We start from the raw sequence: 9706 nt of genomic DNA, 5'->3' as shown, positions 1-9706 counted from the left end.
TATATGGCTCGGTGACTCCGATAGAAAATGGTTCGGTGAGCCCAAGTTGACTTTAGTGTTTGATATAGTGGGAACTTTGTGAAATTATTTGAGGCTTTTGGAGTTTGATCTTTAAGCACTTGAGCATAGAAATCATCTTCTCAACCTCATCCCATTTTGATAGTATCAGCATACCTATGGACTCAAGGTGATATTTGATCACTCAAATATAAAATGAAGAGTCTTGAGCCATGAACCAACACTTGTCCTTAGCATTTTGAGGGTCAATTTTCACTTCCCATGTTGTAACTAAATTGAACATTCCTGAAATATTCTTTGAGCATGCATTAGTTTAAAGATATACTAGTAAGATGCCCGTGCATTGCACGAAACACCAAGGTTGGGGGTGGACGGCGCCGGCAGTGGCCATCACACCAGATTGTTCCATGGCCTTCTAGATGTGATGGGAAAGAGATAAGGATGATTGTGAGAGATAAGGAGTTGTTTGTAAATATAGAAACAAGTGCGGGCATATTTTTGCAAAACTGCAGCAGTTTGCTTTGTATGATCTGACGACTATTGCTGAAAGATGGCGGCCACACCATCATCACCAACTGAGGTTTTTATAGGAGTAGAGATATGTTGTTATGAATGACCAAAACCACCCAGGGATTAGATGCACTTTCACCTTGTGATTGGACTACCCGAGGGAATCCTACCATTAGTATCCCTTGAGCCCTTCAAAGTATCGTTAAGGGTGCCAACTCCTCTTAACCGAGGAAGACTTTAGTGAAAGGACTGACTGCGAACACCTCCAGGCCTTGAAGGACCCTAAAAGTACATGAAAAGATTAGTAACGGGAAGGCTACAATAAAATCTTAGTGATACCCAATACGCTTGATTCAAAGCTTGGCTTGTGGTTGGCTAGGAAACGTATCATAATTTTTGAGTACCTCGGAAAACATCTACGCTTATCTAATAGGTCATAGCCAGTTGTCCCGAAGAGGAACATTCTTTCGATCCACATCTTCAAAACCAAGTCTCCAGACTTGGCATTTGGCCAGGGAGCAAACTAGCCCGCCGGGGATACTCAATCTGTCGTTAGCCCTGGCGATGGTGAGTGATCTGAAACTCATGGCAGCTGATCATTGGTGCCCATCTCTCGAGACACTCAATGTTCGAGTGGATGTGTCCTATGAAGAATCGAGTGTCATCTTCCAATTGTGTTGCAAGCCGATTTGGACTCCCGTCAGACACACTATGTGCTGTGTCACCGACCTAGCTCAGCAAATGCATCATGTATACAAGATAGCCAAACAAACTTGTACATATTCCACTTGGATTCCTTTTATGTGCTACCTCTTGAGCATGCGTTGGTTTTCCCTTAAAGAGGAAAGGGTGATGCAACAAAGTAACGTAAGTATTTCCCTCAGTTTTTGAGAACCAAGGTATCAATCCAGTAGGAGATTACATGCAAGTCCCTCGTACCTGCACAAACAATCAAGAACCTTGCAACCAACGTGATAAAGGGGTTGTCAATCCTTCACGGCCACTTGCAAAAGTGAGATCTGATAAAGATAATAAGATAAATATTTTTGGTATTTTTTTGTATAGATTGGAAAATTAAGATTGCAAAATAAAAAGGCGGCAGAAATAGCAAGTGGATAGGAAAATAATATGATGGAAGATAGATGGGTGCCATAGGTTTCACTAGTGGCTTCTGTCAAGATAGCAAATTCTACGGTGGGTGAAAAAATTACTGTCGAGCAATTGATAGAAAAGCGCATAGTTATGAGAATATCTAGGCATGATCATGTATATAGGCATCACGTCCGCGACAAGTAGACCGAAATAATTCTGCATCTACTACTATTACTCCACACATCGACCGCTATCCAACATGCATCTAGAGTATTAAGTTCATAAGAATAGAGTAAATCATTAGGCAAGATAACATGATGTAGAGGGATAAACTCAAGCAATATGACATAAACCCCATGACAAGCCAAGCCAAGCAAAGCAATTGTGTTGACGCTCAAAAATGGCATGATCACAAAGAGTAACTTGAGGCTATAATGAGATGATGTCAAATTCATGATTTCATGTCACCATTGGATGACTCTCTTCAAGCCCATGGGAATAAATATATAGATGGTCCAAAACGGAGCTCGGATGCAAAATTTATGACAATCTTAGAGATGTTCGTATTGACACCAGATTAGAAAATGGCATGAAACCTAACCAAGATGGCCTCTGATGGAAAAAGTTACAACTGCAAAGTTCTTCGTCTCATCGAAGCGGACGATTTTGATATAAAAAGCATCCTCATCCGAGGTCGCATGCATAAGTTACAGGCAAAACACTGGGCTGCAGCAGTATTTGGCCGGATCATCTGGGCCGGGATCCGGACCGAAGGCCGGATGAATGACCCGAACATCCGGGCTATCATCCGGATAAATCAACAGAACCATAAATTTCGGGCCCCGTGAAGCCAGATCATCCGGATGGCACCCAGATCATCCGGGTAAAGCCCGGATAATCCGGACATGAATCCGGACGTCCGGATAAGTTTTTTCTACTACAGACTTTAGAAAACGGCTCGAAACACCATCAAGATGGCCTCGGATCAAAAAGTATTCAACATGAAAGTTGTGCGCATCGTGGAGGCGGTTGATTTTAATATAAAGAACATCCAAATCTAGGGTCGTATGTGGATTCTGGAGCCAAAACAGTGAGCTGCTATCAGAAAACTGGGCTAGGCCGGATCATCCGGGCCTAGAGCCGTACATCTGGGCCGGAGGTCGTGAGGAGTCCGAATTTGGCCAGATTTTGATGATTTGGACGACAAGGCAAGTCCTTTTCTTATACGGGAAGTCCATCCGCCTCTTATATAGACGAGAGGTGATGGCCGATTGAACAACAACACACAATCGACATATAAATCTATCATCTTTTATCTTTACCTTTACCTTCTCCCTTTGTTCTTCTTCTTCTCATTCTTCGTTCGTTCTTCTTGTTGCAGGGCGGCGAATCTCGAGGCCCTAGGGGCGGTCAGGCTGACCTAGGGCAGCTCATAGCCGCCGCGCGCCCTGACGGGGTCCCTCCCGGGTGTGTGGGGTTTCGGGTCTACAAAAGCGCCCGCCGGATTGTATTGCGTACCGCGCTTCCGGCGGGTCTCCTTCGACGTGAGCTGCGGTGCATCACCCCCGGCATCGAGGGTATACGGTGATGTGTTCGTATGCAAACACACTTTTTGGTGACTCCGCTGGAGACGAAGCTTTGAACGGTCTCCAGCCCGTTCTTGCTACGAAGAGATCGTCATCAAGTTGCTGCAATCTACAAAGGTAATATGAATACCCAATTCCCCTTTGTAGATGCAAATAATCCATATGTTGTTGCTGGATCACCTAATGAGCATAATGTATCGGCTAGCCCTAGTTTTATTAATCATGCATCTAATTATGCGCAAGGGCCGATGCAAAGCAATCTTTATGCTTCAAATTCTTATGATTTTATCAGCGTACAACATATGTATCCAAACTCTCATGCATCGGCAACCCCACAAATCCATATGCCGATGAACAACATGATGGATTTGGTTAATCAATTTAAAACACCTCATGTTAAAATGTCCAATAGCATACAAGAAAGTGTTTCACCTTTTTATTCATCGGCAACTAATTTGCAATATGTGAATCAAACCTTGCCGGTGGATGAGAGAATTGGCCATGCTACTACTAGCTATTGGGCCAGTTACTCTCAACCATCATATGCTACACCTCATGTTAGTAATTTTTCAGCACCGTATGCAACTGTAGATGTTCATAATTCGGCGCTGCATCTTCATGGTCATAGCTGAATAAGTGGAAATTTTACAGGAACACATGTGCCGTCATCAAATATTGTAGCATATAATGCATACTCTACGCAATTCAAGAATTTCGGTAATACTCACGAATCATTGCCGAAAGAATCTGAAAATATTGTGGAGCAATCTGTAACGCCCCGGACACACCCGCCGGTGGTCGTTACTCCTGGCGGGATATAGACTGGCCCCACAGATCAATACTAGTCTTTTCTGCATACTTTGTCCTCACTCATGCGCACCCGGGAGCAACTTCCCGGTCGGTCACCCATCCTGACACTACTCCAAGCTGAGCATGCTTAACTTTGAAATTCTGTCCGAATGGGCTTCCGGAAAAGAAGGAATTCCTTATTGATATGAGTAGTCTATCATCCCTAATAAGCCAGGCCATCACATACACCCCCACTCAGAGGAACCGATGTCCTCGTCGGGCCACAGGAACGTTCCCTCTTGGCACATACGTCTGTGCTTCCAGTCCAGTACATGTGCCATGCCATGTGCCACGATGGGTCACAAACGTCATGAACAACATGACCACGCACCTGTCCGCAACCATCCATGTAACCGTGAGGGTCGGCTCTAATACCAACTTGTAACGCCCCGGACACACCCGCCAGTGGTCGTTACTCCTGGCGGGATCTAGACTGGCCCCACAGATCAATACTAGTCTTTTCTGCACACTTTGTCCTCACTCATGCGCACCCGGGAGCAACTTCCCGGTCGGTCACCCATCCTGACACTACTCCAAGATGAGCATGCTTAACTTTGAAGTTCTGTCCGAATGGGCTTCCGGAAAAGAAGGAATTCCTTATTGATATGAGTAGTCTATCATCCCTAATAAGCCAGGCCATCACACAATCCCTTCCAAAAGCGGTTGTGACTGCATTAAAAAAGAGCTTGGCACAAAACAAGAGAATTAGTGCTCTTTGCCTTGAACAATATGAAAAGGGGTTGTTTCCTGATTATGCTGAAATAAAGGCTAGAGTTTTGCAGGAAGATGAAACTTCATCAATTGATAGTATTGTTGAGAGAGCATATGGTTATCTAGCAGTGCATACACTTCCACCTAGTACTGCAGCATATTATACACCCCCTACACAATTGCAAAATTTCGGCAACACTAACACTTCATTGCCGAAAGATCCTAAAAGCATTGGGGGCAAACTAATTCAGAGCAGGCTAAAATTGAGAGGGGAGTTAAAGCTTTGTGCGATAGGGTGCAAGTACTTCGCCAAGAGAGAATTGATAGGGAATTAGCTCAAAGAAAAGAAGCCATGCCAATTGATATAACTGGTGAAAAGAATGATGATTCAGAAACTAAAAGTGCTTCGGTTGAAAAAGACGAATCAAGTAGTATATATTCCGAATCCATCAAATCCAAAGAGGAAAAAATTGTTGAGAAAGGGCATGGAAAGTATAGCAAGACAGCCATACTTGACTTTTATGAAGTTAATGGAACCTACTTCCTGCCCTATGAGTTTCGTGCCATAAAAATTGATGAGCTTCAAGAAGAAGAACAAGTGGCCAAAGAAATCTTGGTGGACGAAGTTCTTTGAACTAATGATGCACAAAATCAAGAGAAAGATGATGACATGGTGTTGGGGAGCTATCCGAAGGCGGAACAAGATATTCTTCAAGTCACACCACCATCACGCTCTCCCAACATATTTGAAGAGGTATGTCTAGAAATTAATTTACCTGTTTTTAGATTTAGTCATGACTTTGTTGTTGATGCATATATTAGAAAAATCTTCATAAGAAATATTGAGAGACCAATGAAGAAGGGTAATTTATTTGTTAGCAATCAGATTGTCACTAAGCATATCGGTCAACACATTACACCATTCAGAAAGACCGATAGCGAAAAATTATTGCAGCCAAGGCTTTGCCCATTGCTTTATCTAAAGTTCATATCTAATTGGATAGCTTTGCTTATTTCTTACTTGGCTTACACCTGGTCCCAATTGAGACATGTATGTTCTAACTATTTTCGTTTCAGAAATTTAAAGCCAAGGTTAAAATCTTCTGAGCAAACCGATGCAAGTATAGTTTCTTATCCAATGACATCAATAAGAGAATGCAAAATAAAATTCATAGTCGAATGGGGTGATACAAAATCTGAACCAGTCATTTTCTTAACTCCAAAGCCGTTCTCACAGCGAGATCGGCTAGAAAATAAAAGGTTTGCCTTCAATTCAAGCATGTGTGATCAAATATTTGATTTGTTGCTAAAAAATAATTACATTAGAATTCTTGATCACCATGTCAAGCCATCAATTCAAGGACGAATGTATTGTAGGTTGCATCATTCGTTCAAACATAACTTTGAGGATTGCAATATGTTTCGTCAAATAGTTAAATTGGCCATTGATAAAGGACGATTGAAACTTGTTGAGACACCAAGAGATGACCGGTCTATTCCGATTGGTCCCGATGGCAGAAAGTTTTTGCATCGGCTGCTTCAAGCCGATCCATTTAAAGAGAAGGTAAAAACTACAGGTGATGGGATCGAGTTTTCAAGTAAAGAATTTGTTGAAAAGCATAATGAACATAATCTTGAGGGCAAAAATTCCATCGGACCTACAATGGAGACGCCAAGGACTGGGGGGCAGCAAGCAAATCCAATGATCAATGAAAGCAAACCAAAATAAAACAAAGGCCGAAATAAGTGCAAGTGTAAGAGATCAAAAATCACCTTCACTGAACTATTGGATAAATATCAAAAGAAGAGTGAAGAGAAGAATGCTTATCGGCCAAATCATGCAAAGAAACCAAGATCACTCCCAAGGCGCAAATATGAGGATCGGTATTGGAAAAGTGATAATTTTAATGCAACATATTCATATCCTTATTTTTGGCCGCCAATGCCAATGCCGTGGATGCCTCCCTATGTTCATATAGATCCATATTCATCATGGGATAGGTATGATACAAGGGAACATTCTCCATCTTATTTTAGACCATCTCACCAATATTATGCATCTCCGAGAAGATCAACATTTGAACAATCACATGTTAAAGACCGTTTCAATCATAACGAATCGATCCAGAGCCCAAGGAATAAGAAAGAGGCAGTAAAGCAAGTTTACCGCGTGAAAAGAGATGGTCGTAAGTGTGCTACTTCGGATTTGATCTCAAATAACAAATAGCCAATTAAAGTGTTGACATTGGCTACAAAAGGCAAAGAAGTGAAGCAATCAATTGATAAAAATCAGAGTGCCAAATCTGAAGAAAAGAGGTTGAGGGTGCACAAGGCCCAAAACGAGTTGCCATTGGTCAAAACAAAATCACAGCCGACATGCTCACTCGGCTTATCATATTGGCAAAAGAAGAAATTACAAAATCTTAGTGCACAAGAGCTGAGAAAGAAGAACATGGCATGGGTTCCCAAGAAGATCAATCAAGACAAAAATGATGTGCATGCTTCTATTGAAACAAGTACAATAAAAGTGAAGAAGGAAAAGAATGAAAGCAACAAACAATTAAGCCGAAGGTGCGCATCACAACATCAAAATCTTCGGTTAGCACATCATCCATTTTCTTCAACCATGCTGTTGATGCCTTTGCCATGGAATTCATCCCTAGGTATGATCAGTTACCCTACATGGATTTATTTTGATCCATGGATGCAACATAATTTTCTATATCATGAGAGGGTATTACCAAATTACTATACATGTGGTTAGTTACATTGTTGCTATTTTATTCCTATTTTATTTGTTTATTTCGGCTATACATAATTTGGTGGGTGAATTCTACATGGACCTCATGTTAATGGCCGATATTTATCTATCGCCCTAAGAATATGTCAAAGCATGGCCGATGTAGTATCCTAACACCGTCCTTAGTTCAATTGGAGACCAAAACAAGCCTCATGCCGCTTAAAATATTTTCATAATAATCAAAGCCGAATATAAAATTTTATTCGGTTTGGAACTTTTGGTTGCCATAGGTGCTATACATATTGAGGCTTTGGGTGATTCGTTAAGAGTAGTGCAAAAAATATCCAAGAATTATTAATGTTTTGACGAATCAGTTATATTTTATCTTGAGGTATGTCTAGATGCAAAATTTACCTTGGGTTGCTTTAAAATTGTTCATATTTCTAGACATGACAATTAGGAAAAGTTGGCATAGCAAGCATCTGGCTACTATGTTAATCATGGTGTGTTGCATTTCTATCAATAGCCGATGCTTAGTCTCGTCAACATAGGTAAGGCCGAACCGAAGTCCACCGCTTCAGCCACTAATATTTTTTTATGCAGATAAAAGTGAGGATTGGAGAAATTTTATTGTTGATTATTTGCAAAGTCCTAACAAAAGGGTGAACAATATGGTTCAGAGGATGGCCTTGAGATACATATCTATGGAACTTTATCATCGAATTGTTAATGAAGTTGAAAAGGTTTCACCCAAGTTTGCATCAAGGATTCAAACAAATAATGGCCGATATATATTTATCGCCCTAAGCACATGCAAAGTGGCCGATGGAGTGTTGACAACGTCCTTAGAACCAACATGTACAAGTTATTTTTCGGCACGCTACCTTTGCCGAAAAACAGGGGGGCATGTGTTGACGCTCAAAAATGGCATGATCGCAAAGAGTAACTTGAGGCTATAATGAGCTGGTGTCAAATTCATGATTTCATGTCATCATTGAATGACTCTCTTCAAGCCGTTGGGAATAAATATACAGATGGTCCAAAACGGAGCTCGGATGCAAAAGTTATGACAATCTTAGAGATGTTCGTATTGACACCAGATTAGAAAATGGCATGAAACCTAACCAAGATGGCATCTGATGGAAAAAGTTATAACTGCAAAGTTCTTCGCCTCGTCGAAATGGACGATTTTGATATAAAAAGCGTCCTCATCCGAGGTCGTATGCAAAAGTTACAGGCAAAACACTGGGCTGCAGTAGTATTTGGCCGGATCATCCGGGCCAGGATCCCGGATGAATGACCCGAACATCCGGGCTATCATCCGGGTAAATCAACAGAACAATAAATTTAGGGCCCCGTGAAGTCAGTTCATCCGGATGGCACACAGATCATCCGGGTAAAGCCCGGATAATCCGGACATGAATCCGGATGTCCGGATAAGTTTTTTCTACTACAGACTTTAGAAAACGGCCCGACACAACATTAAGATGGCCTCGGATCGAATAGTGTTCAACATTAAAGTTGTGTGTCTCGTCGAGGCGGTTGATTTTGATATAATAAACGTCCAAATCCGAGGTCTTATGTGGATTCTAGAGCCAAAACAGTGATCTGTTATCAGAAAACTGGGCTAGGCCGGATCATCCGGGCCTAGAGCCGGACATCCGGGCCGGAGGTCGTGAGAAGTCCGAATTTGGCCAGATTTTGATGATTTAGACGACAAGGCAAGTACTTTTCTTGTACGGGAAGTCCATCTGCCTCTTATATAGACGAGAGGTGACAGCCGATTGAACAACAACACACAATCGACATATCAATCTATCATCTTTTATCTTTACCTTTACCTTCTCCCTTTGTTCTCTTCTTCTCGTTCTTCGTTCGTTCTTCTTGTTGTAGGGTGGCGAACCTCGAGGCCCTAGGGGCGGTTAGGCCGACCTAGGGTAGCCCATAGCCGCCGCGCGCCCTGACGGGGTCCCTCCCGGGCGTGTGGGGTTTCGGGTCTACAAAAGCGCCCGCTGGATTGTCTTGCGTACCGCGCTTCCGGCGGGTCTCCTTCGACGTGAGCTGCGGTGCATGTGATGCCCCAAGACCGGAGCTTCAGATGCCTTCCCGGGTTTTTGGGTTTCGTCGTGTGATTTGTTTGGTTCGTTGCATCATGTGCATTGCATCATGTCATCATGCCATCATCTCATAAATCTTTTGC

Source organism: Triticum aestivum, chromosome 5A, assembly GCF_018294505.1.
Source record: "Triticum aestivum cultivar Chinese Spring chromosome 5A, IWGSC CS RefSeq v2.1, whole genome shotgun sequence".
Lineage (NCBI taxonomy): Eukaryota > Viridiplantae > Streptophyta > Magnoliopsida > Poales > Poaceae > Triticum > Triticum aestivum.
This window is presented reverse-complemented; position numbering follows the sequence as displayed.